The 24,122-nt window shown below is 46.3% G+C and overlaps 1 long non-coding RNA gene across 5 annotated transcripts; it reads left to right on the top strand.

The window, feature by feature from the left end:
* Positions 1-6,033: 6,033 nt before the first annotated feature.
* LOC120749144 (uncharacterized) lies at positions 6,034-24,101 on the top strand. Of its 5 annotated transcripts, XR_009208608.1 has the most exons (6): positions 6,034-6,704; positions 7,419-7,622; positions 15,477-15,549; positions 16,301-16,410; positions 18,785-18,966; positions 21,631-24,101. It is a non-coding gene; the product is annotated as an uncharacterized LOC120749144 (long non-coding RNA). The 5 variants fall into 5 exon arrangements; XR_005699550.2 differs by having other exon boundaries at positions 6,069-6,704; positions 15,477-16,410; XR_005699551.2 differs by having other exon boundaries at positions 6,117-6,704; positions 15,477-16,410; positions 23,238-24,101.
* The last annotated feature ends 21 nt before the right edge of the window (positions 24,102-24,122 follow it).

Here is a 24,122-nt window from a genome sequence, read left to right as displayed (position 1 = left end):
TGGACTCTGTCTCTGCAGATGTAGTTCCCGTTTTATTCCGTGGATAAAGTCTTGGCCCCTCTGAATCTCAGAGAATTCTCATCGCGTCACACCTCACTGGGCATTGCTCTGATGTAAAGAAATGCCAGGAATTATTTTATTCCTAACATTATTCAGGAGGCAGCCAATCCCTTTCTGGTTTTATGAACAGTTAAGAGTATCTATAAATGCAATAAATAATTCTCTCTTTGTATGGGTAGATACATATGTGCATATCTATTTTATTCACCACCTAGGTTAGAAAATAACTGGGAGTTTGAAGAGGAGAAGAGTTATCCTGGAACCTGCCAGGCTGATGAGATGTGAAATCGTGGTATCTGTGCTGGGCGAGCACAGTAAATGGTGTAACTAGAGATTGTGGAGTAGCTCTTTTCCTCTGGCGCTGTTAAAATAATAATAATAATAATGTGATTTACTGCTTGAAATTGTCCTAACAGCAAATGGGAAAACACCTCACAACTCGTTCAAACCAACATCTCCAGACTGTGGAGATGTTGCAGTAAGAAGTGTGAGTTTGGCTTTTATCATTTTCACGTCACAAGTGAGTCAGCAGACGCAAAGTGATTTGTTGAATTTTGTAGGACAAATAGATATGTTTTGGACAAAATACCTTGACCCACTAGCTAAATTACAGAGCAGAGAAGAAAATACTCCTAGAGAAATTCAGAAAGGCATCTTCAGAGGAATACCCCGAGCTGCTCAGCGGGCAGTCCCAGAGTTCCGGCTGGGCTGTGCTCAGGCTGTGCTCCCTGTGAAATTGCTCCCACTGCCCGGCGTTATCCCGGTTTATCCAGCTGGGAAGGCTCCTTATCCCCTGCAGGGGCAGACCTGCCTGCCAAGCACAGTCCTGTGGGATGTGACCACTGCCTGCTGAGCCCTCGAGGCAAAGGAGGTGTAATTAGGTGAAGTTTTATCCCTAGCAAAGGTCACCCAAATATAGCAGAGGGATCTCCTGGCAGGCAGATCCCACGGACATGTCCAGGCTCCAACAGGGAGTGTAAGAGAGCACTTAGCTGAAATATTTGCTTTTCGCCCCGCTCTGCACCAGCAGGACTCTGTGTTACAACCTGTGGAGGCAGGAGGAGAACGGCCCAGGAGATTGCGCCCGCTGGATGTCCCTTCCGTGCAGATCTATCCCATGCTTTCCTAGCAAAACAGCTCCAAGCATCCACCCCTGACCGATATTCCCCCTGAGAACACAAAACACGGACAGATGGGAAGTCAAAACACACTTATCAGGGTCACAAAGCGGTACTTTGAACGGGGTGTTGTAACAAACATTCGCGCTCCCGAAGCCCGGGGCAGAGGGATTGTTGTGGAGATGAAAGCAGCGTTGTTTGGACTCGCAGATGGGTTTTACAGCCCACAAAGGTGCAAGAGGGGCTGGTGCAAAAGGGATTTGATGTTGGGCAAGAGAAGTGCAGGTTTCTACAGCCCCTATGCCTGAAAGCTGTGCTTGACAGCATCCATGGGATAAAGGATCGTCCTTGGTGCTGTTGCAGCCCCGCACCGGCAGCTGATGAGATTCCAGACCCCTGGACAACATCTAAATCTAAATATCCAGAAGCTAAGTTGCTAAATCGATCACCTTTAATACGCTGCACTTTTGTGTCATAGTGCTGCAAATCTGATTTTCTCCTATCCTATGATCCTTCACAGGTATTCCTGTTGGAAATTAGTATTTTCTCCAGTATTAGCTGCACTCAGCTGCAAGATGTGTTCCTACAAACAGGAGCTGCACATTCCAAGAGGGAAGTCATATGGTAGAGATTATAATCGGGCAAGCTAAGAGCAGTGGCCATTTTAATTGTATACCAAATTTATTTTTTTCAGTGCAATTAAGACAATATGCCTGTCCCAAACAATTGAAATGTCTGCTGCCACTCTGTATCATTTCTCGTGTACCGAACTGGGGATGAAATTAGGGATGAGAAAACAACTGAAATTCAAACATTTTGATTAAAAATTTCTCTGCCAAGCAGCACAATTTAACGGAGAATCTTCTCTAATTTGTTTTTCTAATTGAATACCTATACACATCCTGTCTCAGGACAGCCCTGCTTAAACCTGAGACCAAAGAAAAATTTGCCTTCTTGTGTTTGACCTGAGTCTTAATTACAAGTTGAATTAACCCCAGAGATCAAGTGTTGGTCAGAATATTTTCATAGAGACAAAACTGTGTGAGGGAAAGGGAAGAGGGAGGAAGAGGGAGAGAAGAGGACTTTTGTGGGATTTTTAACAGTGGAAACTTTTGAAACAGATGTAGGAGATTAGGTTTCAGAATCAGGCCTGGGCAGATTTAGAAGAGAATTAAATGCAGTGTAAAGTCCATCTCCTTTTTCTCTCCCAGTGAACCAACACACGCATTAGGGGATATGCTGAAATAATGAACGCTGGTGTTTTCCATTGCTCATTATCCTCCTGCTGGAACAAATGCAAAGCACAAGAAGGAAGCATAGAGCTGCCTTTGATGAATTTTTTTAAAAAAATAATAATAAAAAAATCCCTCTGCACATGTTTCCTCTTCACTCTTTTAGTTTATAATTTTATTTATTTGCATTTTTAAAGGCATAATAGGTGATGTCAGAAAGGAGACACACACACACACACACACACACACACACACACACACACACACACACACCCCCGACCAACAGCTGCCTGGCAGACAAGAGGGTCAAAGGCATTAAAAAATATAAATGCCAAAAATCCTGCATAAAATAATTTTTAATCTGATCGAAGCTAGCAAAAGCCAGGGCTAATTCAGAGCTAATTCTGCCATTTGCACAGGGACACAAATTTGTAGAAGCCCGTTCCCAAAGCTCAGTGATGGATATTACTCACTGGCTTTGGGGAGGCTAAGCCATTTCCTTACAAATTTATTCCTGGGTCTAAATCAGATCCCTGTCGGTCTGACTTGTAAAATCACCGTGTTGCTACGATTGAAGTCTGTGCCATAGGTGTTCCCATGGCTTGCATGACTGCAGGTAGTGAATGAGAGGGTGGAGTGCAGCACAAGGGAGAGCCAGGGGCTGCATCTGTCCCGCTGGAGCGCCCCAGAGCTGGAAGGCCAGCAGGAGGGCTTGCGGCTGGATTCTCCCGCTGGGAGGCGGGCTCTGGATGAAGGTTCATGGATGGACAGAATGTTTGGTAGGTGTGTAACAGGTTCTGGGTGGCTGGGGGCGGTTTGGCAATTTCGAGTGTTGGGAGGGATGTGTCAAGGCTTGAAGGAGGAGATGGAGATTATCGGCAACATCGGGGGGGTTTAAAGCAAACTGGTGACGGCACCTGGGGGCTTGGCAAAGGAGCCTCTCCAGCCAGGTGCCCCTTCCCAGCTCCAGGGATTTCTCTGGGGATACAGGGCTGTCCCTGAGCCACGGAACGATCAAAACCCATTCCAGCGAGCCTGCTCTGAGCTCAGAGCTACCGCAAGAACCGAGTGCCTGGCACCGCCGATTATTTGTTCAAAAAACAAAACTCGGAGCCAAGATTCGCACGCTACATTCCCTCGAGAATCCAGGAAAGAGCTTCCCACCGGAAAGGGTTGTTCTGATGTCTGTTTGTGGAGCAGAAAAGCTGCTTTTACGGGTGATTAGGGCACGATTTCCAAGAACAGAGAGCAGCTCCAGATCATGCAGCTCAAAGAACTTTGTAAAGGACCTTGCTAAATCAGGAGGGGACACAATTTAGTTTAGACTTAGCAGAGAATTGGTTTGGTGGCCTGACCTGAAGAGCAACACTGTCAGAGAGCAGAAAATGCAACCTCACAAAGTATCCATCCTTTTTGTCCAGGTGTTTTCATCTGTCTGTTCTGAGGGAGAATCACTTTGTTTTTTAATAGCAGTGAGGAAGGAAGGGTCCTTTAGGAGAATCCAGTTGACGGGTGAGGTTTGACCTGGTGTTGTGCAGACAGTCCCAGTGCTGCTCCCCCAAACTCCTGGCCTGTTGTGGGGCTGGGTGGTGGAAAACAAAGGATTTTTTTCAGCGCCAGGAAAAATGGATCCTACAGTTTCCATTCAATTTCAGCTGAATGCCGGGAAGGTGCTTCAAAGGATGGAAATAATTTGTTTCTCAAGGCCTGAGCTACTAAAAGATAGTGTTTGGCACATTGGGTTTTGGGACTCCAGAGAGAACCTTTAGCTTTGGGCGAGGTGCTTAGCTGTTTTTGGACACAATTCACATGACCACGGGGTTTTGCCTGAGTATCCTGAATGTCCAGTCGCCTAAATCTCCTCCAAGTTTCCCTTCAGTGGAGCCTGATGTGTATTGTAGCCGGTTCTCTTCTTGTTTCATTAGTGAGAGCTTGTTTGTTTTGGTGGTGTTTTTTGTTTGTTTGTTGGTTGGGTTTTTGGTTTGTTTTGGTTTTTTGTTTGTTTGTTTTTGGTTTGTGTGTGTGTGTGTGTGTGTATGTGTGTGTGTGTGTTTTGTTGTTGTTGTTTGTTTTGGTTTGGTTTGGTTTGGATTTTTGCTTTGTTTTGTTTTTCCTGCAGGTTGTTTGACAGACTCAGCCTAGACCTGCCTGAGTCAGGCTTGCTCTTAAAAGCATTGCTGGCAGTCACGTCACTGGAGAACACGGGAAAGTAAAGCACAACTCGATTTGTTATAGCTGTAATAGGAAAAAAAACCCCACAAATGAAGATGCATTTAGACTTGCCCAAATCCTTTATTCTATTCTGAGAGCGTTCTGAGCTGTACCTACAGGGCAGTTTAATTTGCTGAGCTGAATTAGATTTTCATTTTCTCGTGGACAGAAATAGCCTCACTGGTTAAATCTGTGTTGGTAAATGCATTTGCATACAGTAAATTAAATAGCCTTCCTTCTGGTGTGCTTCAAGAAATCAGAATCCTCTTGGGCAGGAAAAATCCTGCTTTTCCCCCTTGTGTCAGCCTTCAAAGTGCTCGGGCTGCAAAGGAGGGTGGGTGTGACACACCTTCTCTAACGTGTCCACTGCCTTTAAATATTTGGGCTGTCAGAAATTTCAAAACATTTCAGGAACCGAGCAGAATATGAGGTTTGCTGATGAGAGGAATGAGAAGATTTGTCTTTACAAACAAGCCCCGGGTCTGCTGGTAAAGATAAAATAGCACTGAGAGATAAGAGAAACAATGGGAAGGATTCTACTGATTGATGAATGGAAAAGAAGAGACTTGCCTTTACAAACAAACCATCGGTTTGTTTGTAAATGAAATTGAATATTGAAAGATGAAAGCAACAATGGGGAAAACCCATAAGTCCCATAAGAATTAAAAATTATGGGGGGGGGTTATACATTAAAAGAGGAATCTTAGGTCTTAGGCATTTCGGGAAGTCTGTACCTCTCAAGTACATCAGCCAGTAGGGAAAGAGAGGGGGAAATGCGGACGGGAAATTAGGATAAAAAGGAGGCTGCGTCCTCTGAAAATCCGAGAGACCCCAGGTGAAATGCCCCATGGCCGCTCCCTTTATTCGAATAAAGTAAAAGGAATCCTCTGTTTCCTTTTTGGACACAAGACCTCTGGTGTTCGTGCATTAATTTTCCTAACACTGACACCTCTGCCTTAATGGACATAAATTCTCACAAATAAACATCCAACACCCTGGAGAGTAAAAATTTCACCTCACTTGCCGCTGGAGCTGGCTGGAGATAATAAAACCCACCCCACATGCTCCTCAGCAGGGTCTGGGATCGAAAAGCTGAGGAAGTCTAAGAAGAAAAAGCTCAGTTAGCAGCACTTTAAAATCTGAGCACGGCAGCATTGTTTGGGGAAACAATAATGCCGGGTTTAAACAATTTAATGCCAAACAAATGTGAAGTCCGTGTCATGCAGGAGCAGCGTTGTTTTAACTTAAATTTAACATGGAGCAGTAACTACAGGCTGGCTTTTTTTTTTCCCTAGCAATGAGATGTCTGCGCATCACAGATGCAGATTACCGGGTTACTCCAAGGAAAGTTTCGCAATGGCCTTTGATTCCTTCCTGATGGAGCGATTTTCCACAACGCTTGGCTCACTGGCAGACGAGGAGAGACCGGGGAGCGAAGCGCATGTGGTGGTGTTACAGAGTGACAATAAATGCAGTCATCAGCGCCTCGATCGGGGAGCCCCGGCCTGCGGACACACCGGCAACGGCAAAGCGTCCCGAGGTCCATGAGATTCACTTTGCAAGCGGAATAAAATCAGCCCGTTCCCCTTTGCGAGGTCACAGCGAGGGGGTTTCAGCCCAGAAACGCTGAAGTGATGACTGGATGCATTAATCGAAGAGAGTTTGAAATATTCCACGTGCCCCAACCTGCTCCGGGTGCAACGGGGAGCAAGGATGGCGCAGCAGCGGGGAAACGCGGGGAGGACACAGAACATCCCCGGCCAGGAGGTCGCTGCACCTTCCCTGCCCCGTCCCTGCGGACTGATTTAATGTGACCCAGGTGGCAGACACGAGAAGTGCGCCTCGGCAGAAAGGCCTGGCTGCCTGCGGCTGGCTGGGTTCGGGCTGGGAGCTTTCTCTGCCTCTCCCGGCGCAGTTCTTGGTGCGATCACGGAGCGGATCCCAGGCCGGTGTTCGCTGGGAGTGACGGCGTCAGGATGATTTTGTGACGCACTCTTTAATTACTGAAGTTCCGGCCTTTTGGCTCCTAACCTTTACGGGCCTCCGCCGTTCTCTCGCTGAGTGGTGAAATGATGCTGTTGAGGTAGGTGATAATTTGAAGAGGTTTGATCAGAAACTACTGTTTCGAGAGCGGGAAGCGTTCCTGTTTTGTTTGAAATGCAAACATTGCGCAGTGCCGCGGTCATTAGGTGTTCTTACAAGCTGTTAGCAGGTGCTAAAAGGAGCACTGGGTATTGTAAGGGCTGGTAAAGATAATTTATCTCTTGTGGTTTATGTTAATGTATACTTCATCTCGGTAGACGCACAAACAAGGAAGCATTTCGGGGGTTTTTGTGGCTTTTAGTTTAAAATGGTGAAAATTTTTTTATTTTTTTTTTTAAATTGTCCATGGTTGAGTAGGCCTTTCAGATCTGATGGGCTCTGAATTAATGAAATGTCCTTGTGTTATTCAAGCACAAGAGCAGAGCATTACCCTGCCTTGGTCTCTGGGCCATATGATCTTAGCTTTTTCTCCTCCATTCTCTTTCTGCTTGCTTTCTTTTTATCTTTTTTTTTCCTCCCATTATGAAATTTGCACTTTTCTTGAGCAAAGGTTGCCAAATAAAAGGGGGAGAAAGTTAATGTGTAAGGTGAGATAACGTGACAACTGTTTTGAAGCAAAATTTCGAACTCCCTGGTGAGATTAAGGATGAGTTTAATTTTAAAATCATCAAGATGCTGTTGTCGCTGCAGTAGAAGAAGAAGAAGTTAGCTTTCATTTTTAAAATTTGCATCTTGATTTGACTTTTTATCGCAGACCGGCTGGGATTGGAAGGGAAGCAGGGATTGTTCTGTGCTTCTCAGCTGCAGAGGGTCCACGAGGAGCAGCACCCAGCTCCAAACTCACGGAGATTACGGCCTTGGGACAGAGGAAAAGCTAAACCAAGCATCCTTCAGCTGTTCCTGCGTGAAAAGCAAGGCAAGCACTGCACTTCAGGAAGGGAGGAGAGCTGCACGGGAGGTATTTAATGGGTCTCTTCCGAAACTGCGCTTCCCGGTTTCCTCAGGGGAGAAAGATGGGCGTGTTAGAGAGAGAGGGAGGTGCAGATATTCAGACCATCAAGACTTCTTCCTCCCCTCTCTCTTCCTGGGGTCACAAGAAGATAAGGTGAGACAAGCCAAGTTCAGCCATGCAAATCCCTGCTCTCACAGTGTCAGAACTCCCCTTCCCCGTGTCCCTGGAGCCCATGGCCTCACCCTGATGACATTAAAGTGTGGCTGCAGAAGCAGGGGAGAGGGAAATATGACACTGCAGAAAGTCCGAGAGCAGAATTAGGGTGTGAAGACCCCCCCCCCATTCCTCATTCTAATTCATTCAGAGAAGTGAAAGGTTGGCAAATCAGATCTTTTTGGCAATTACTCAAAATGTGGCTAGCATTGAAGGAATGAGCTTTCCTTTTGGCTGCAGGGCTGAGGTGCAGCGTTTGGGGGTGGTGAATTTTCAAGAGCTGGCTGATTTGCATAGGCACATAACTTTTTTGTAAGTAGAGCTGGCAGTGTTGCCAAGAGTTAGAGTCGGCCAACAATTTCCCTTGTAAAACCCTGCTCCTGCTGGGGTAAATTATTTTTCAGTGCTCTGAAATTTCTTTGTGCCGGGCCTCTGTCTCAGTGAATATTTGCAGTTTCATTTTACAGTTACTGGTGTGATTTCTTAAAAAAAAAAAAAAAAAAAAAAGTCATCCATTCTCAAGATAATTGTGTCATGATGTCCCAGAAAAAGGATGGAGCTGTTGGGACTGGGGAAGGAGGCTGGGATTTCTGTAGCTCTGATTTTCTGACTCAGACCAAAGCCTGGATACTTTGAAAAGCACTGCAATTAAAAAAGAACAAACAACAACAACAAAAAACAACAACAAAAACCCCCACCTCTATAATTTAGTAAAATGAAGATAAAATACATCAATTTCTCGAAGCCATCTGCAAGGATTTGTTTTAAAACCTGGGCTCTGAAGGTGCCCAGGTTTAGGATGGCTGTTACAGTCCCAGACATGAAATGTTCTGCTTAAACTCCTGTCAGTCCCCACTGCCTGCTCCAGAATTATTATTCTAATTGCAGGTGCTGGAAGGATGGCTTTCCACTTTTTTCAGTCTATCAGTGCAGTAAATCAGCAAGTTTGGTTATATTTATCCCAGCTGCAAGGCTTTAGAAGAGAAACTTTCTTGCTCTTTGAGGTCGTAAAGGACACAGGTGGCTTTGGAGTGAGGGACAGAATTGAGACTACTGAAACAGGCCTAATGGAAAGAATTTCCCCAATCCCACAATTTACCACGGATTAATACCTGTGCTCCTTGTAGTCCCAGGAGAATCTCATGGTTTATATCTGAGGTATTTTTTCTCCAAACAAAACAAATGCAGAGGTACTTCCCCTACCAAAGGGCAGAGTGGGAGACAAGAAAGCCAATTGTTTTGGGAAAGGAACTTAGAATTATTTAATATATGTGTTGTTGGGGGGCTTTTCTTAATAATGGCATCAGGAAGACTGTTCTTTTAGGAGGGTTTTTTTGGGAGAATAATACTCATCTTAAAGGGACTGGTGGAACGGTCAGCAGAGATGGGACTTGGGCTGTCAGAAGCCCCTAGTGTCTGCCCAAGGTCCCTTCAGCTGCTCTCCTTGGACAGTGCCACCACTTTGCCTTTGAGCCCTCCCATTCCTCCAGGAACCCAGGTGAGAAATGGGTGTACCTCAGCGTCCTCTAGAAGAGGACTGTGCCAGAAACCAGGCTCCAGGCAGCGCTCAGCTTGAGTGTGGCTGCTGTGAGGCATTGTCCCAGGGAACAGGAGAGCTGCTGTGCCCCACAGAGCCCTGCTCTGTTCCCAGCACAGCCTGGCCGTGCAGCTCACTGATAAAGAACTCCTTTTATGTTGCACATCTGGGGGAAGGGCTGCTTCCCCTGCTGGCCACATGCCTGCTAAATAAAGCCCAGAGGAAATTGGTTCTGCGTGCCGCTGTCAGAGAGGTGAAGGCTCAGCAGTGACCTCTGGCCCCTTGAACTCGAGGGAATGGATGCTCCACGGGGCTGGCAATGCCAAGCCTTTGCTCTGCTCCAGAAGAGCCTTCCTTGGCCAGCCAGGTTATTCTTTAAAGGGATTAGCTAGCACAGCTTGGCAAATGAGTTACAGGGGAGCAGAGCCCTGCTTTCCTCCCTGTGTTCAAAGGCAGAGGTTGGGGAAATGCAGAATATTTAAATATGTACATATATATTAAGAAATAGAGATGTTAGAGTGCAGAAGCTAAACTGTAAAATGACAGAGCAATCATATTTTTGAGTTAATTTATTCATCCACGTAAAATATCCAATGACCAGCTGTGAGGCAAGTGCCAACCGTGCTCCCAGGACAGATTTTGGTGATGAACGATCCAATTGATCAGACTCCTTTAAACCCCTTTGTTCACTCCCGGTGAAGTACCTGGGTGCTTTCCCAGCGTGTCCTGTGCCAAACGTGTCGGGGGGGGCTGCAAAGAGAGAAGAGTCACCTTTCAGTGTGATTTTGCAGGGCAGTGTTTGACCCTGCAGGACGTGCTCAGACATATTCAGTGCACCAGGGAGGACAGGAAAAATTCCAGAGGAAAGGGAAAAAAGAGCACTGGTGGCAACTCAGACCTCTGATCATTTAAGTGCTTTGGGACCCGTTTACATTTAGCCACAAGCAAGTACATTGAAGACAAATCTAGCTGAAGCTAAGCCTTTGTATAAATTTGGAGAAGATTGGGTGTGCGTCTATGTGGGGTTACTCACAAAGCTGGAACTGGTAAGAGAGGAATTCTGTTTCATTCAATCTGTAGGATGTAATTTGAATTTAATAGTCTTCAATGAAAGGAGGTAGGAAATTGAGGAAGGGAGTGTCTTGTTTGAACAAATCAGGGGTTTGATTTGGCTCTTCCTGTGCAAATTTCCCTTAATGCTTGATATTAGCGAATTGTTTTTCCTGCAGAGAAGCGCAGAGAAACAGAGAATTTTCAAGAGGTTATTTAGGGAAGGTAAATATTGAAATCCCTGGTACAAAAGCTTGCTGAGATACTGGATTTTAAATATCCCTCAGGTCTTAAAGGAAAGAAAAACCTGTTTTATACATGAGCCTAAATCCGTACCAAAGAGAGTTAGGGATACACTTAGTCCTTGCAAGTGATCCAACGGGAACTGTTTGCTTTTGTATAATTGGTGATAAATTTTACCTATATATGTGAAAAGTGGTCCTATCGGGGGGGAGGGGGGGAGGGGAAAAAAGTCTAACTTATGCAATTGCTGTACAGAGATCGAAGCTCTAGTGCCCTTCTCAGTCTGTCTTTTTTTTGGGGGGGGGGTATTACTCAGACCTTAAACAATGATGTTTTTCGTCAAAGATAAGCTCTCAGGCAAACAGGAAGAGGGTGTAGTAAAAAGTGAACATAAACCATATACTGGAACTGCTGGAATCGAAAGATTTAATCAGCCTTTTCTTTTTTTATTATGTCTGTATATTGCAATGTATCCATCTATTGTTTTCTCTTTCATTGCTGTCCCCTGGCACCGGGAAATCATGTATAACACAGGGTATCTTTGTGTCCAGGCTGAAAAGTGTTGTGCAGAAGTTCTTTAATTTGCATTACGAATTTACAAATTAGCACAGTTTGCGGCAAATACAGTTGACTTAAAAGTGATGGCCTGCGGAGAATGAATATCATGAGGAAAATGCAGTTTCCCCCCACATTTATCCAGCCAAAGAGAAATTAAATTTTTCCTCTGTGTGTTTTTTGTGGACGTCCTTACAGTAAAAAACCCTTCTGCAGCTGCCATGTGTGATCTGAAAGCAGGTCAACTGATTAAAAAAAACCGAATTCAAAAAAAAGCTTGCTGCTGTGCAGAAGCATTTTGAACCCCTCAGTGAGGCAGATTTTAGCTGTGACTTTCCTGTACAAAATGTGGATACTGTAGAGCAGACCAGAGTCCCCCAGGGGTTAGAATTAATTGAGACATTCAGCACTTTGCCATTTCTTAAGTTACCTCTAAGTTTGGCTCACCCTCTTTCTCCCTGAACAAAATTATGCAGTCTTCTGGAAGCTTTTTAATTTAGATTCAAGGCAGGCTCTGTCACATTTCTTGCTCTAAAGATGAAACATTAATGGTTATACCTTTTTGTTTGTTTGTTTGTTTGTTTGTTTGTTTGTCTTCTTTGTTCAGATTTATTATTTTTTCTAGGATTTGTCTCATAGTGTGTTCAGCATGGTGGTTCCACAGAATTGTTTTATAAATAGAGCCCCGCTCCTTCAGCTGTGCCTTGCTGCTTCCAGCAGCACTGGAGCTTGGTTAAGTCACATGCATCTAAAACAATCGTATCAAAAACTCGTCCCAGAAATGTTCCCTGCCTCAGGTGGCTGAAAGCTCTCTCCCTGCCCCGTCCTGCACTTGCCCTTTTTACCTCAGTGGGAATCTCGTGCTCTCAGCGGTGTCTGGAGCGATTCACCTGCGTTCTCTTGAGCCAAGGATTATTTTGCTCCCAAGGATGTGAGAAATTTGCAGAACCAAGGCGAGTCCCAAGGTCAGACCTGGCTTTACCCTTCATTTTCTAGCAGCTGCCTCCTTGTTTCCTTGAGGTTGCTGCTACCCCTTTAAAAACAAGCATCCCAGGAATTTTCTTTTGAAACCGTCTTCCCCTCTCCAAATCCAATTATCCTCTTTCAGCTGGGTCATTTTCAGCCCCTGCCGCATTTTTGGTTCTTGTGGATTTTTTTTTTACTGGATTTATTAAAAAACACGGCCCTGCCACAGGGAAAGCGAGGGCAATTTTCACCCTGCTGACTCCCAGCTCTGCTCCAAAGACCCTCCTGGCTCAGGTGGGGTTTTTTCTGTTTAGGTTTTTTTTTTTTTTTCCTTTGGAAATCAGGGCTGGGCAGACAGGGGCAGCTCCCCCTGGCCAGACAGGGAGTATGGGGCTCATCCCATGCAGGACAGGATGGAGCTTGGGCCACCCAGGGATGGGCACCAGGAAAAAGGATTCAGGATGTGAAAGTGGGAAACCAGACTTTACCCTTCATGTTGGCTGAGAGAACGGGGTGCATTTTATTTTAGCAATGACAGGAAAAATTCAGATGGCCTCGTGACACTGACTGTGGAGTGACCCATGAGTACCACCAGAGCTGTCAGAAGAAATTTGGAACAAATTGTCTTCGTTTAGAGGGAATAAATATGGAACACTTTGCTACCAAACAGACAAACAAATAATCTCTGAAGTCATCCCATACAATTCCCGCCTCAAATGTCAGATAGTGTTCATGTTGTAGCCGTGTATAAAGACCCTCTTGTTATGGGTAGTGAATGGGGCCAGTAATGGGCCACATTGGCTTCTTCAAACGTCTGGACATCTGCTCCTAGAAAACATTAGGATACTTTCCAATGCAGTACAACTGATTGTATTCCTTAGCTGCAAAATAGAGTGCAGCAGTCCAGGGTAATTTCTATTTTTGCTGTCTGCAGGGCGCTGTTATCTGGGTTTAAATGGGGATTGTTTAACGGTGATTTATTTTATTTCATTTAACCCCTCGCATTCGTCTTCCATACGCTTCTTGGTCTTTGGTACTTCTGACTGTGAAGCCCCTGCCTTGCTGCCTGTGACCTCTCAGCTCCGCGGGGTGAGCGGGCAGCTCCTGCAGGATGCCGTGTCCCCCGGGAGGATGCCACCCCTCTGCCCAGGTGTCTCTCTGTCGGAGCACCCAGCAGACACTCCTTGTGTAACATCTTGCAGCCAGTGCTGGCACTGCCCGGCAGGAACAAGGGAGAGGCTCTCAGGGCTGAAAAATGCGCTCATTTCTGTTGTGAAATCCCATGTAAATTTCCTTAACCACGCACAGCGAGGGAGGGCACAGACCTCTGCTTCTGACAGCTGTCAGTGTTCCTTTCTTACAGCGCAGCATTTGGTCTCTGCAGCCAGCAAGAAGCTCAGAGTTCATAAGATGCCTGAATCTGGGTCAGGAAATATTTCTGCTTGTTGCAAGCTGATTTCCCTGTCTGGTGTACACGGGGGGTGCTGAGAACAAGGCATCAGTGCTGTGTCATTGCTCTCCCTTCTGAAAATGAGCTGTTAGGAGTCCATCAAGAAAATTCTAGGATGAAACTCCCCCTCTATTAACTGATACCATCCTGTGCTCCTCTTATCACTTGAGGGTTTTTAATATGAATGAAAAGAACCACAAATTCAGATAAAGTACTAACTCTTAAACAGCTGGATTTGACCTGACCCCCTGCAAATCCCCAAAAACTGCTGTGTTAAATAGGTCCAGGTGGGGATTGGGATGGTGGGAAGGGCTCAGCTGCAGCTCCTGTGTGTCCTACAAACACTTGCCAGGCCCTCAGCCCTGTCCCAAAGGGGTCTGGCACTGGCCTCACCAAGCAAGAGGCTCCCAGTTTCACCCTCTGAGCTGTGGAGAATATCCCTGGCACTTTCCCCTGCTGTTTTCCCAGGATAAACCACGAGGCAGCTTTGCATCTGTGTCCCTGAGCATTTAACCCTTCTAAACCTCATCAGTGATGAAGAAGAGTTCATTTTGTACAGCATTTATCTCCTCAGGTTAAAAAGACGCCAGGCACCCAAGATTTACAATGCTGTTGTTGGGATAGTTTCTCTTTTTGTAAACTGCAAACAGTAAATCAGTTTGATTAATGTGTTATGTCATCTAAACCTCTATTTTGCTGACACTGTTTCTTGGTCCACCTTGGCTCTCTGCTGATTCCAATCATATGAAAATTCTCAAACCTCAAGACTTGAAAATGGAAAATTTTCAAAAGTCTCAGTTTAATTCTACAAGATTCTACAAGGAATGCTTCTGCCTGTGGGGGTTTGGTTGCACCTGTACTAGAACATCATGTTGAAACAGGTATTTTGAGCATAAGAGTTGAAGTTTTAAAAGTATTTACCATTTTACTGATGTTATTTTTAAAGCCAGATGATCTTTTTAAAAGCTGGGGCATGGAAGTGCGATCAGTTTGGGTGTTTTATCTCTTTCCCGACTGCTCCTCACTCTTGGATATGAGCTTGACTCAGTCCTTTCACTGGTGAGGTTAAAATATAACACGATTTATCAGTGCAAGCAGACAAAGCTGCACCTCAGTGCTGTCCAGAGACAGCCAGGACGCTGTCCATGGAAAAATCAGCAGTCCCAGAAGAGAGGAGGACACTCCAGCCCCGCAGCTGCGCTGCTTTAGCTGATGGAGCGCTGCCTGCTGGTTTGTGAATGGAACGGGAACTGTTTGTATGTGTCTGTGTCAGGGCTTTTGTTTATGGCTTCGCTCACTGTTTCCATTTCAGAAGAAACAAGATAAATCCTTTTGACATTCTAGCTCTTTCTCTTCTTGGCTCTAGCTGCTGGTGAATAATTCAGATTTGGCAAAGGGTTTTGTCTGCCCTGAAACTGCATTTCTCAACATTTGCTGGTTAAATTTGCCGATTGCAGTCTGGACTGCAAAGGTTTTTTACACATTCCAGATCTGAAGAAAAGCCCATGTGGGTTTTTTTTCCCAGGTCTCTCTCAATGAGCCCTTCTGCCATTATAAAAAATGATGATTCCCGTCTACGTAGAAGTCATATTATACATTACTTTATTTCCATTTGTTACTCTTTATTACAGCTCTTTACCTGCATGTGTAACAACAGCTGCTCCAGCCTGGCCTTGGGCACTGCCAGGGATCCAGGGGCAGCCACAGCTGCTCTGGCACCCTGTGCCAGGGCCTGCCCACCCTGCCAGGGAACAATTCCTGCCCAATAGCCCACCTAAACCTTTTCTCTTTCCTTCTGCAGCTACTCCAAGCCCTCCTGAACAGTCTGTCTCCATTTTTCTTGTAGGTCCTGGAAGGCTGCAAATATCAAGTCCTGATTATGTTCACGGGGAATTCGTGATTGACTGCACATTCTGGTGGTATTTTGGGATAGGGAGAATTAATATTCATCGACAGTCTTAAATGGGGATTTGTATCAACAACCAAAAAAAAACTTAAAAGAGCTTGTTTGAGATTTGTAATGATAATGTTCTTTCACAGCTGCTTTTGTGAGGGGGGAATAATTTGGCAGCACTAGAGCTGCAGTTGACTCTCCAGTTTGTAGTGAAATTACAAAGTGAACGTTCCCTCCCGAGAACCCAGAGCTGTTGCTGGGAGCTGGAGGCACACTCTGGAGAGAGCCTGGAGTGCTGCAGCATTGCAAATTGGTGTCATTGCACTGCCTGCACCCCCTGGAAAACAGCAAAAAAAGGAATGATGTGATTTTTCTTTAAGCTTTAGGAAAATGAATTCATGCTAAAATGGCCTTATCTTTTATTTCCTCCCCTCCCCTACATATAATGTTGGATCCTATGTGATAATTTATCCACAGGAACACTTTTTTCCACCCCCTACTCCTAATGGGAAATTTCTGCAGACAGAAAATCCTTAAATGTGAAAAGGCCAGAGGCTGGCACAAGTTAAACAGAGGAAGATTAAGATCAAACACAAACCCGTGGTGTAACGAGATAAGAAAGCAACACAGCTTCAGAGCAAAATATTTAGATAAGGATTATTTGGGGCGCTGCAGGGGAGGGAAGAGAAGAGGTTGGAAGGGAGGGCTGTGCTTTTCCTGCCCGTGCTCCCCATCCCCTTCACCCCAGCACATCCCTTTGTTTGTTGTCCTTGCAGCTGCACAAAAAGCTGTCCCTGGGCAAGGAGGGCAGTGCTGCAGGAGCCACCATGGGAAGGAAGCTGGTTTTCCATAGGAACAATTCCCTGTCCCTGCTGTCCTGCAGAAGGTGAGTTGTGGGGTAACAACACCCGGGTCACAGAGTCATTTATATTCATATTTTACAGGAAATATAAATATATAGAAATCATTTTATTGTAGAAATGTAGAAATGCAAAGACGAGACAGATGAGAGCTGCCGTGGGTGTGAACGTGTTTCCCAGCCATTACCCATTTAATCTTTAGTTGCATGACAGAAGCCCACGCTATTGATTTTGCCTGAGGCATTTGACCAAAAGGGAAATTTTTTAGAAAATCTGCCGAGGAAAGTGATTTTAGGCTTCTCACCTGAGCTCAGAGCCTCTCCATCCGTTCTCTGCCCTGCCCGGACTTTGCCTGCTGAGCTCCCAGTCCAGGCTCTGGGCCAGCAGGGAGATGGGAAGTTTTGCTCTAATTCCCACCTGCGCAGCCTCGCTGCAGCCATCGAGGCACCTGGGCTGTAGCAGAAGCTTTGCCCCGTGGTTTTTGTCTGTAGTGAACTCTCCTGTCACACTTGTGGGAGCGCTGCGAGCCAGCACGGGCAGCTCTTCACAGCGGGAATGTCGGCAATGCCGAATGCAAGAGCCTGGGGACCTGGTAGAAAAGCAAGTGAAATGTAATGTGGTGCTGTGACCTCCAGCAGAAGGGCCACAAATGACAGGTTTTGTCCAGAGACGTGAAACTTTTAATCGCATCAGCTTGGGCAGTGTTTGTGTCCGTCTGAGCTTTCAGGTCTCTCTCAGGCCCATGGTTTTTTGGGACATTTTAGGTCCAAATACACAGAATAAAAGTGCCTGCAGCTCTCACCCTCTCTGGAGAGGAGAAAGGGGAGGAGGGCATATAGATTAACAAAGAGCTGGGGGAGCCAAGCAGGGAAACGCACAGGTTGCACTTCAGGGGTATTAATGCCCTAAAATGGTGGGAAAGGGAGGAAAAAAACAAAAGCAAGGAGGAAAGGAAAGGTGAAATTATGCCTGCACGTATTTGTTTTCTGCCACACTGACAGGATCCTGTGGCTGGCAGGGAGCTCTGATTAGCTACTCGCAGGCATTTTTGATATTTCCCCGCGATGAGATGACGTGTTCGAATAGGGAAGAACAAATAATGAGATCCCTGACTTGCCCCTTTGCCGTGCTTTAATTATAAACAAGCAGATGCAATTCGTAGCATTGAGTAAGATTTCCCCACGTTTCCTTCCAAAACTGGTTTTGAGCGAGATAAGGCACTTAAATTTAATCCTTCCAAGAACGCACAAACACCGAATCCTTGATGCAGACACAATCTTAGCACGGGCTTACAGGGAAGCTTAACGGCTCTGTAAATTAATCAATAACGTGGCTAAATGATATTTGCTCAAATTAATTTGCTCATTATTTTCCATGTCCCACAAATTAGAACTTGGGCAGTCTCAGAGAGAAATCAGCCCTGCTGTTTGTGCCCCGGCTGTGTTTGCCTCCTGCTGCATTATTGAGGTGCTTGTTTGTTTGCTCTGCTCGGGCTGGGAGCTCTCCCTTGGCTGTTTGAGGGGCTGCAGAGCCAGGCAGTGAGAATTCCATGTTTTCTGTGTGGACTCTTTGTCAAGGCCGAGCATTTCCAGGCTTAGGATTTAACCCCCCTCCTCCCCCAGGAAAACTTGGGGGCATTTTTGATGGTGGAAATGCACCTCGAGTGGGTTCTCAGCCTCGGGATTTTGAAGGGCAAAGCTCCAAGGGTGGTGTCCTGGGGTGACTGTGTATCCCCCAATTGTCTATTGGCTGCAAAGGGGAGGGAAGCGCCATTTGTTTTTCCCCAGGAAAACTCTGCTCCTCGGAGTGACCTTGAAGCGGGGGAGTTGGAACACGGCAAGACGAAAGAAGCTCTGTTGTTTTTTTTCCCTGGCAGTTAGTTAGTTTAGTGCTAGTGTAGTTAGATGCTGTAGAATAGCTGAAGCTTTTTGCCTTTTTTTTTCTTTTTCTTTTTTTTCCTTCCTTTTTTCCTTTTTGCCCTCTCCTCGGAACTGTTCCAACCTCTCCGGACTAAGGACCTGGGGAAGCACCAGGGGCCTCCACAGGGGACCCACCCCACCAAGACCAGCCCTGCACATCTCCTCTTCTCCCAACGCCAGCGGAGACGGAGTGGTGGAGCACAGTGACGACCGTCAAGAGGAGACTTTCTTTAAGTTTGTTATCCCTCCGTAAGCAGCACGAAGCTCTTGTCATTGGGTATTGTGCTGGGAGTGCTTTGCCTGTTTAATAAGCAGGTTTTTTCCACTTCTCTCTGAGGAAGTCTTTTCCCAAACCGGTTGGGGGAGGGGAGGGGGGCCCCTTGGGAGGATTTCTCCTAAAATCTGCCTGAAACCACCACAGGTGGGTTGGATGAGATGATGTCCAGGGGCTCTTCTGACTCGAATCGTTCTGTGATTGCAGGAATCTGCTTATCCAGGAAGTTTTCCTTAAGTCCTGTGCCCACCAGTGACTGCAGCAGGCGAAGCAGCAAACAACACCAAAAGGCCAGCTCAGGGCTCAAAGGGCCAGAAGCAGAAGGAGAGGTTCCCCTGCCTTCCCATTTCCCCATGTTTTTATGGGCAGCAGCCAGATGCAGAGGTCAGGTAAGTCGGTGGATATGAAAGACAAACTGGATGTGGAAGGATTTGCAGAACGCTTCTTACTTTGCCTCCCCTCCTAACCACGGTTTTGCACGCAGAAACTCGCTTGGGGAGCACAAAATATTCCCAACAAATGGGACTTTTATCCCTTCTCTGTCTCTGATTTGCCAGCGAGCTGGCGCATTTAGCACCTCTGCATTTGCTTTCTGCTTTTGAGGAGATATGAATGGCAGGAGAAAGTGCAGATGAATAGCAGCAGGCTTGTATTTCAATATCCAGGTAGTTATAGCCTAAATTGTTCTTTCACCGTGTGACAAATTAGGTTTTCTCTTAACATCTGGAGTTCAATATTGCCGCAAAGGAATCCCAGTTTATGCCTGGGCTTTTATTTCCCATGCTAGGGCATATTCAGAGATTAGGCTGAATATTTCATGCATACATTCATAGCTACAAGAATTTGTAAAAAGGCTCTGCTGTTCCCTGTCTGTGTGGGTGGGGGGGTTTCTTTTATTATTAGATTTTTACCTGTGGCTTCTGTTGTTCTGGTTTTCACAAATATCTTCACCTGGCATTTTCAAGGAAAGAAAGAAAGATCGCATCACACAAGAACTCTTCAATGAGCAGTTCACCTTCTTGCCAGAAATCTAAAGGGTTTTTGTTTTGTTTTTTTTAAGTAGGAGGGGTGTTTTTGTAAAGTATTTGCACAGGTACAGCTCTCACAGGTCTTGGGGCACCGGTGCTTCCCATTGCACTTCCACCATGGGCAAATTGCTGACTTCTGCAGGGGAAAACCGTTTGTTACATGGCTCCAATCCCATCCTGAGGAGCTCAATGTGTACTCCTTTAAGCACATGGATATCTCTGGAACCCTGCCTATTCCCTGTGCAGCAAAAGGAATGTCTAGAGGTGTGTGTGTGTGTATATATATATATATATACACACAGAAATTTAAACTGCAGAGCTGTTTCAGCTTTGGGGTTACTTTCTCTGCATCCCTCAGCATGAACACAGCCACAGTTTAGAGCAGGGCTTGGGGTTTTTTATTACTGTTTTTTAAAAATAACCTCTCCAATGCAGAGCATTTGCCTCAGAAGGCACATTTATCCCAAGGGGCTCTGGCTGCTTCCAGCTCTTCCAGAGGGATTCAGGGGCTGGCACAAGAAAGGGTGATGAGAGCCTGCCTTGGCCTCTTGCTGCTCTCTGCTGTGCCTGGGGGCTCAGCCACCCCAGTGGGCGCTGGGCAGTGTCATTGTGGTAATACCTGGGGTTATTCTGGTAGAAATTTGGGTTATTTTGGTGTTACTTTGGGTAATTTTGATAGGAAGTCGGGTTATTTTGAAAAACCTGGGTTATTTTGATATACCTTGTGCTATTCTGGTAGTACTTTGGAACAGCTTTCAGGTTCTGTGGCTCTGGTTTTGCTTTGGGGAGCGTTTTGTATGACAAACGGTAACAAAGGGCTGAAAATCACAGCACGGTGTGAAATCCTGGCCTGCTGCAGTGAAGAGTGGAGTTAAGCGGCTGAGGGAGTTTTTTCTGCCTGGGAAAGAAGGGATAACAGTGAATAAAGACAAGATAATAACGGTTTAAAAGAAAAGCATTCACTGTGGGATTGATTTACCGTAGGCTTAATGGAGGGTTGCACGGAGGGTTTATCCAGCAGAGGAAGGTAAGCTGAAATACATGAAAAAATATCCCTTATTTCAGAGAATAAACACAGCTCTCTGTGTACATCCTAATTACCCCCCTTCCAGGGAAAGTTAATATTTCCTTTGTAGCCTATTTAGGTCAAACTCATTCACAGCCTTCTTTTAGAGGCAGCAAACTCGTGGCTTACAGCATTTCTTTTCCAGCATTGCACAGACCACAAACACCGTGCTGGTTGCTTGCCACAGGGCTCTGCGGTGTAAATAGATATAAATATAAATATATAATTTTTTGTTTCCTCACATCTGACCCCAAATCCCTGCTATCTGCTGTGCCCACCCTGGGAGCCTGTGCGGGGTCTCTGCTCCGAGAGAGAGGTTCAGGGAGGGAGGAGGAGGAGGTTTGGGAGCGCCTCAGCCAGCCAAGCCTCTCTTTCTGAGCACCTTCAAATGGAGCTGCAGCTCTCTGGGGGCACAGGGCTGTGAGAGCCCCCTCCAGGCTGACCCAACACAGGATTTACCTGCAAAACACGGTTCTTTGCACAGGTCAGCAAAGCCAGGGCCTCACGGGCATCTGGGAGGTTCAGGAGGTTTTCCTGGTCCAAGATATTCCTTGGGTTTTATCCCAGCCTGTCTCCTGTAACCTTTTGAAAGCCCTGGAACTCCTTTAAGCTTCTGAAATTTGCCTCAAGGGATTCCATTTGGTGGTTTCCCTCTGCTGCCTCCTTCCCTTCAGGTTCCAACAAAAGGAACCACCTTGCCACTGGACCTGGGCAGTGTCACTGGGTGTCCCCTGGGTGTCCCCTGGGTGCCAGCAGTGTCACTGGGTGTCCCCTGGATGCCAGCAGTGTCCCCTGGGTGCCAGCAGTGTCACTGGGTGTCCCCCTCTCCTGCTGATACCTGCACAGGGTCTCACCCCCCAGATTCCCACTACCAGTGAACCCCACTGCACCATTTGGCCCTCCCTGGCCTTATTGCTGCATTTTAATCCCATTTTTCTGGGCGGTTTTCATCTCTGCAGCCGTGCCCTGGTGATTTCCCACATGGTCTCACTGCTGACCCTCCTGGAGCATCCAAGGGAGAATTGTTTCCAGCACCCTGAGAGATGGGGCAGCCAGGAGAATGGATTTGGGGCATTAGGCATGGTCTGTGCTCCAGCTGTGCTCACCTTCAGGAGCAAAAAATGACACTTAAATGCTGGTTTTAAGAGGGATTTTCCATCATAAATTGATTTCTGGTTCTGGAGTTAAAATAAGGAATCCAAAACAAAGCAGTTTGGGGAATTCAGAGGTAAAGGGAGTGCAGCAAGATGGATGGAGACTGCCCAGTTCAGTAGCACAGCTCTGGTGTGCAGTGTTCCTCCGAGGGAGCAGCGTCCTGCCAGAGAAGGGAGTTTCCTTCAGACCCATCTCTGACTCCTGTCTTCATCTCCTCCTTTGTGGCACGGAGCACAGTGCCTCAGGTTTCTGCATGGCAGGATTGTCCTTGCCTGGCTGTGATGTACAACTCCTCTCCCTGGTACAAACCTGATGCTGGATTTATTTCTGTGTGTCACACCCCAGCTGAAGACATTTTTTCCTTCCCACATTCCTGGTTGTAGACTGGAAGTTGAATTGCCCAGATCTCTCGGGAGCATTTTCCACGTGGAAATGCAACATTATAGGGAATAATTTGTATTACCTGGCACCTCCTTCCAAGGAGTAACTGGGCTGTGGGTGGTTTGGGTGGATAATTCCCTTTCCCTGGGTTTAGCTTTGGCTTTGATCGTGTTGTGTGGGCACCTAAAGCTGTAATTAAATTAATACCACAAAGGGCAGCGTCTGATATTTCCGAACACACGGAACCCACAACCAAAAAAACCCAGATTATGTCTTTCTCCAGCAGCCCTTCTAGGGGCCTTTATTGGTTTTGGTGGGCCGATTTGAAATTTTCTTTTTCGGCCGGCTCAAAGAGCTGGAGTGAGCAGCAGCCCGTGACCTTGGGCAGCCGCTGAGAGCCGTCACCATCCAGCACCGTCTCAGGGCAGGAGAAGGAAGCGGCCTGAGGCACGGTGCAGCGGCAGTTCCTGGGCTGCCCCCAGCCCCCCGGGATCGCCCGGCCGGGGTCGTTGGTGTGGAACAGGACAACGCTTCCCTTCCCATGGAGGATTACCTCCCGCCTGTGCCCCTCCTCCTGGAGCCCAAGGCAGGAGCTCTGCGGCCCTGCCGCTCCTTTGCTTCGCTGCCCTCGTGAATTTCGGAGCTGGTTCGATGGGAGCGAAGCTTTGATGTTGGCTGGAACACTCGACTTTCCTGTGCCTGCCTAATATCATGACGAGGCTTTTGTATTTGATCAAAATGAGAAATCTGCATTAAAGGGCTACGCCGAGTACCTGTTGGCTTGACTGAAGGGAAAATAATAATCAGATGTTTTCCCAGGGCTGCAGCACTTAGGAAATAAGCCCTGCCCAAGCCTCGAGTTTGGCTTTTGTTGTAAGAACACCCGTAACCACCCATTTTAAACAATATTTTAGCAGAAGGAGGTTTGGGCTTTCTGGATTTCAACAGAGCCGCAGTCTTGCAGTTAAGAAATTGTTAGCTCCACAATCAGACACCTTTAATTGAATCCCTGCCACTGGCTTAATTACAGCAGCCCTTCAGACACCCTGTGAGAAGCAGTGAAATCAGCCCTGCCACACCTCTCCCAGGCTGCCATTGGCCGCAAACTTGTCGGGCTTGATGAGCTGCAGTCAGAGGGGATTTCGAAGCAAATAAATAGCAGCGCCCTCGGAGCAGTCGGGAATGGATTTCCACCTGTTTGAACTCCAGCCTGGAGCCAGCCTCTCCCCAGAAACCCAACCTGCTGCACGAGGAGACTGCCGGAGAAGCTGTTCCCCATCCCTCTGTCCACCCCTGGTGTGAGTAGGTGACTCTGGGAGTCCCCCTGGGCAGCAGCTGGAGTGGTTTTTGGAGCAGCATGTGAAAAGTGCATATTATATGGCTCTATGCAAGATATTTACTGTATGTATTATGTTGTATTGATTGTTAATGTTGTATTAATATTTTGATAGTATGGTAAATGTAGTTTTGTAGTTAAAATGTAGTTTTTATGTACCGACCACAGGAAAACGTAAATCTTTCAGAGAAAAAAAGAATTTACTACTTCCTTATCAGAAGAGACCAACTTCTCCTGCCTTGCTCAGCCCTGAAGACACCATAGAGATTAAAGGAAAAAAGTGATACTAACCGGAGGCAATTCTTTGTTTGAATGGAATTTATGCATCATGTATGAAATGTATGAATATTCAACAGTCTATTGCTTTTAAGAGATAATCCTTTGTTAACAGGGGTCCTTCTCCGGAGCTTTTTTGCTCGGGGAGGCACCCAGACGTCTGTAACTTTGTTTTTATTGTCTCGTATTGTCCTAACCCTAATTGTTCAATTTTTTTACTCTAATTCTATTTTTATAACCATCTTATTTACTATTAAACTTTCAAAATTTTAAAAAACCCAAGTGATTGGCGTTTTTCACAAG

Source organism: Hirundo rustica, chromosome 2, assembly GCF_015227805.2.
Source record: "Hirundo rustica isolate bHirRus1 chromosome 2, bHirRus1.pri.v3, whole genome shotgun sequence".
NCBI lineage: Eukaryota > Metazoa > Chordata > Aves > Passeriformes > Hirundinidae > Hirundo > Hirundo rustica.
Note: the sequence above shows the minus strand (reverse complement) of the source record. Positions and strands in the feature narration are given on the sequence as shown.